We start from the raw sequence: 6,519 nt of genomic DNA, 5'->3' as shown, positions 1-6,519 counted from the left end.
ATTCAATATTCACAGCACGTAATCTAGGAAATTATGATTGTATTTCATCTTTAATGACTTTATATGATTCCATAATGAAATGATACTCACTAACATGTCGGTGTATACATGTCGAGGACCAATGCGATTGACTAATAAAATTTTATATATTGTGCATCTTTAATACTGGACTAAAACTTAATAAATTGATTAACATAATAAGGAGTTGTTTCTTTTGTCGCACAATCTTCAAGGACTACTTTATAAAAATGTAACATGAAATCTATAGTAACTACTTTATAAAAATATTCATATGCATAAAAAATTGAACAACTTTAGTGATAAAAATAAAATTAATTTCCTTCTTTAAGGTCAAGGTCTGTTTTCTCATGTTTGTGCCACTCTGTGCTACAAGGTTCATGCTCTACAATACTCAATTACCAATTGCTAGTGTCTAGGAGGCTGTAAGTAACCAAGAGTCGTAGATCCCCAGTTACCTATTGTACTTCATCTACAATAAGATCTTTAAAATTACAAGGCAAGCTGCAATAAGATCTTTAAAATTACAATCAATAGTATTATAGATAATTGATAATATTCTCTTTTATAAAAAATAAAAAATTAATCTCTAAAGTTTCGCTTTGTAAAATTGAAAATTATTTACTCTATTTGACCAAAATAATAAGTGGACAACATATTACCAAATGCATAATACCTGTTGTGGCAGGCATAATAAGGTGTTCAATTAAGTGAATAAGTTTCAATTTAGATTCAAACCCAATATTAAATCAAAATTTATAAATTCTAATATTAAACCTTAATATAATGCAAAGCCCAATATTAAACCCAATATTAGAAACCCTAATATTATACCGAATATTATAAACCTGACATTAAACCCTACTATTATAAACCCAAATATTAAAACCACCAAATCCAAATAACTCTAATATTAAACCCAATATTAAACCATAGTATTAAACCCGATATTATATTAAACCAATGTCGAATGCAACATTAAATATTTACAATATAATATAACATTCTAACAATGATTGGCATACTGCAATATTGTATAGATTCATGTACCATTTGGCTATCAAAATATTATTATTATTGTTATTCAACTTTATCAATATTATATTGTTATAAATAAACATTTTTAAATTGTCATTATCACCATGAGGTCGATAACTTTAATTAACTTAATTAACTTAAGTTTAAAATGTTTGATCATACTATTATACCTAATAAATTTACAATATAATGTAATATTACAAATTAATAGAAAAGTTACAAATGGGAAAGATTAACATGAAGATTAATAAATTTATGAAGGGCCCTCATACACCTCATATTCAACACTATAGAAGGGTTGACTTATCTTCTCACAAAATATCTTGCTAATAAGCTCAAATCTCTCATTGGTCGAACTGAGTCCTTTGTTAAAGATTCTTCTTCATTTGTTAATGAGTTAACGGGTATTAGAATTGATCTAAATGATAAGTTGATGAGTTTCGATGTGGTCTCTTTATTCACTAATATCCATATTAATGAGGCCATTGAAGTCATCAATTGCATTACGGATCCTAATACTATTTTTTTAGTTAAAATTTGTCTCACCTCCACTTTCTTTAGTTTTGAAGGTGAATTTTATGAACAAACCTGTGGCGTTGCCATGGGTTCACCCCTTTCCCCGTTGTGGCCAATCTCTTCATGGAGAGCTTTGAATCTAAGGCCTTGTCATCTGTTCTATTCCAACCCAAGATTTTGAAAAGGTTTTTGGATGACACTTGCAACGTCTGGTCTCATGGTAAAGAAAAGTTGGAGTTGTTTTACCATCATCTTAACAATCAATCGAGTTCCATAAAGTTCACTATGAAATCTGAAGTTGATGGCATCCTGCCTTTTCTTGACATTATTATTTCAAAAAAGGATGACGATTCTTTCTCTCAACAAGCTTTTTGGAAGAAAACTCACACAGAGCAATATCTTCATGCTAGTTCCCATTATTTCCCTACTAAAAAACTAGGTTTATTCAACACCTTAGCCACTCAGGTATTACGAGTTTCTAATGAAAATCACCCCGAAGATGAAAAAACCCACCTCCTTAAGGTTTTTAATAGGAATGGTTATAGCAGGTCCCAAGGTCTTAGAGCTTTCCTTAATGTTGAAAAAGGTCCTAAGAATAAGATTGATCCCAAGGATCGGTTTTCTGGAGTTCATCTTCCTTTTATTCAAGGGACCACGTATAAAATCACAAGGATCTTGAAAAAGCATAAGATTCCTTCAACATTTAGGCCCCTTAGCACTATTCAAAGTTCTCTTCGTTATGTTAAGGACCCGATTAACCCCGAGGATGGGAAGGTTGTTTACATCATTCCTTGTTATTGGGGCACTCCTTATATTGGTGAGACTAGTCGATCAATAAATCAAAGAATTTGTGAGCATGTTGCAGACATCAAACATGGAGGATCTCGCTCCTCCGCTTAGGCATAACATGTAGAACAAACCAATCATCACATATGCATAGAAGAGACTATGGTCATTGCTAGGATTGACCATTTTCATCATCATAAATTTAGAGAGGCCTTAGAAATTGAAAAGAGGTCTGTTAATATGAATAGAGATGATGGTTGGAGTATCAACAGTGTTGGATCCCTGCTCTATCTTCCTAAGGTTTTTTCTTTTTATTTATTTTCACTTTCAATTATTTATTTATTATTATTATTATTTATTTATTTTTTAAATTCTAATGGATTATAAAATTATTTGTAAGAAGAAAAATTATTAATACTAATTTAACAATAATGTTTATAATATTATTATTTATTATAATAGTATTTCTTAGTCATAGCATTACTAATTATTTGGAAGAATAAATTTTATTAATACTAATTTAACAATATTGTTTATAATATTATTATCTATTAATACTAATTCTTAGTAATAGTATTACCTATAATAGTATATCTTTTTTGGTTTGATAACTTTTATTAAAAAATCGATTTGATTTGTAATATTAATAGAATTTATTTTAATAATATTGATGATGATGATGATGATGGTTAACGTCCACTGAGAGCAAACTTTGGTCTATCAGACCTAAAGAAACGAGTTATTTAGTTTGATCTAAGATTTTATTCCTATGCTCAAAAAGCTTGGAGAGAAGCCTCTCGAGGTCACTGTAATTTTGACAACGTAAAAGGCTAGGAAGGTCAGTATTACAACAAAGATTTTGAAACTGAGATCTAATGTGGTTGTACGCGAGGCACTCTAAGAGGAAGTGATTTTCATCCTCGATGTGCGTATTCTCACAGAGATGGCAGAACCTTTCCATCCATGGTGTTTTAGGAACTGCCCAACGACCCGTTTCACTATGGAGCTCATGAGAGTTTGTTCTAATCTTGGCTATATTAGTTTTCTTCTTTGAGCTAGTTAAAACAGAGAGATACTTTTGATCTTCTAGGGTGGGGTTGATGACCTCCTTACAATATCTTAATTTTCTTTTAGCTTCTAAATCTTTCTCACACCACATTTTTTCTTTGAACTTAGAAGTAACAATATTTTTAATGTTATTAATGTTTTGCAATGCAACATTCTTGTCGATCTCCCAATGGTTTAATGAGGCCCTAGTGTCTTTATACCAACCTCGTTTGAGTCTTAGGTGGTTTTGGCTGGAATTTAAAGCTAGCTTAGGAAGTCTATGGTCTCCTATGTTATTGAGTTTGTGCTTGTATAACAGAAGCCTAGTCATAGCTAAGCTCTTGATAGGGGAAAGACCCACTTCTATAAGGAGAATAGGATAGGGTGTGTTGCTTTTAATTTTGAGGTTATACATTATAAAACGCTTTTGGATTTGCTCAATATTTCTCCAGGATTCTCTAGAGATGCTACAACCCCAAACATCACATCCATATAAGATAACCGAAGTGACTAAAGTTTCAAAGATGAACTTCTTTCTATCCCACATTACGAGGTTTGTCATTTTACAATTATTATCAAGACCAAAATAAGTTTTCCATTCCCCATTAATCCTTTTCTCAATGCTATAGTTCCAGTTGAGCTTGTGATGAATATCAATTCCTAGGTACTTGTAGGAAGACACTTCCTCCAAGTTACTATTGTCATACATAAAATTAGCGTAAGTGTCCTTCTTGGATTTGATAATCATAACTTTTGTTTTGTCAGTGTTAACAATCATACCCATGGTAGAGCAGAATCCCTTAAGAAGTATAAGTTGCTTATCAAGATCAGATGGGCACCTTGCGAGAAGAACAATATCATCAGCGTAGAGAAGAAGGATGATGACTATCCCAACTAAGATCGTGCCAGCACATCCTGCTTCCTCTAAACAACCTTCTAGCTTGTCGATGTAAATGCCAAATAGGGTAGGGGATAGGGGCCAACCTTGTTTAACTCCGACATTACACTTAATATCTTTCATTATTTATTCATTAGAATTCATTTTAATAATACTTGTTCCTTAAATATATTTAGTTCGTTATCCTTTCTCTTTCTTGGTCAAATCTTAATATAAAAAATTATGAATAATGACTATTAATTCAAACTAGTTGTTATATTCCACGGCTAGTTAGCTTCTCTCTTTATCTATTTATTTCGTTGCCTAAATCTGGTTCCTCATCTTGCCTCGAAGATGAACCACACTGGCCAGTTTGAAACGCGTCAACGAGATTGTCTCCTACATGATTTTTACCGAAAGATGTTGTCATAAATAATATGTTTTTATTTTAATTAATTGATGTAAATTCATTTTAATTTAGAAATTATTATATATTTATAAATATAAATATTTACTTAAATCTTTTTTAAAATGATATTTTTCATAATAAAAAACTTATTTAATTTAATTGATGAATATGTATTAGTAAAAATATTTATAGAAAATTTACCTTAAATATTTTTTACTATTATAATTATTAAATATAGCATAATAATGACATATTGAAACTGGATGGGATAGGAAAATAATTGTCTATTTTGTTAAACTTTATTATATTAAAATATGATTTTTTGTTGACTACATTAAGGAGGGAGTAAACTGTGACCTCCCAAATTGGTACAACAAAGACCACTACCACTAAGATACACCAAACTATTAAGGTTGGTCACAAGTATTAAGACGAGGTTTTAAAGACGACTGGTATCGTCTCATATTTGGATTCACATGCCCAAGGAATAAGGAATGGAGGTCGGACGTTGGGGTTTGGAAACAAAGTTACATTCGAACTTATAGCGAGAGCCCCAACTCTTGACCTACTAGAACACCAAGAGTAAGTAATCATCTGAAATTGTATTGCTCAAAAAAAAATTAGACCATGTTTTAATTTGGTCTGTTAAAAAATAAAAAATAAAATATTTATTAAATTTAATTTTAGATTAAATATGTATAGAAATATTATTTTATTATATTACCTAAATCATTTAATATTTTTTTCCACTGGAAAAATCGTAATCTTTCATTAAAATTGAAAAATTACATGTTGTAGATGCTTTTCAGCATATGTTGTGTTTGGCCTTTACACCACGCAGGGTGATGTCAAAGAATACAAAAAAACAAGAAAAGTAAAAAAATCCAGCTGGCCTATGCTTTCCTGCCCTTCTTCTTCTCCACTCTTTGCCAACCTCCAATGTTGGGAATGGGAGCAATAATGGCAAGCTGGTTTTCCATTGTATTAAGTGGTTGTTCTTTGTCAGATTCCGATCCTTCAGAACCGTGAGTTCGTTTGATGCCACTTACTTCTAGCTGAGATTCTTGTTGCTGTTTCATATTGTTTTGCCCCAAGTTAGTCTCCCGGGTGTTCTCTTCCTGTATGTCTTCCTGTCTCATTTGCTCGCCTGTAGGTTCTGTCTTCAATTCCTCTTCTTCTAGCGGTTCAGTATGCTGCCAACCTTTGGGTTTTTTCTGTTGTTTCTTATTCCCTTTAGGCTCCTTCCTAGCCAGTGGATAGGCGTATTGGAGGTGCCCTGTTTGCAAGCATCCGCGACATCTGAATGTTGTGTTCTCATAGTCAAGTGGTTGTGTCCACATTGAATTATTAAAATTCAATGTGATGTGATCTGGTAGTCCTTGACTTAGGTCCACTTCTACGCATATTCTGGCAAATGTGAAGATTCCCTGAATAGCCTTGTCTCCATCTAATTTTAGGAACTTCCCCAAGGAGTTCCCAATGGCTATTGAAACTTTACGATGCCAAAAATGTAGTGGGAGGTTATGTAGCCTTACTCAATCTGGCATTGTTGAAACAACCATGGTATTGGCATCAAATTCTGGGAACCAGGGGGTGATGAAGAGGCCAGCATTGCCCCAAAACCAAGGCCCCTGATTGATGATGTTATCTCATTCTTGTTTTGTGTTGAACCTGACTATGAAAAACCCTTTTGGGCATAGATAAATTTCACAGTTGGGTGACCATGTGGAGAAGATCCATTGATGCAGTGCGTCAGATTTTGGCCAAAAACCATTAAATCTACAGATAACAGAATTTTGGGCTAAATCTGTGTATAGATCAGTTACCT

The sequence above is a fragment of the Pinus tabuliformis genome, chromosome 2_2 (assembly GCF_031772625.1).
Source record: "Pinus tabuliformis cultivar Carrire ecotype Pingquan chromosome 2_2, CPIR1, whole genome shotgun sequence".
NCBI lineage: Eukaryota > Viridiplantae > Streptophyta > Pinopsida > Pinales > Pinaceae > Pinus > Pinus tabuliformis.
This window is presented reverse-complemented; position numbering follows the sequence as displayed.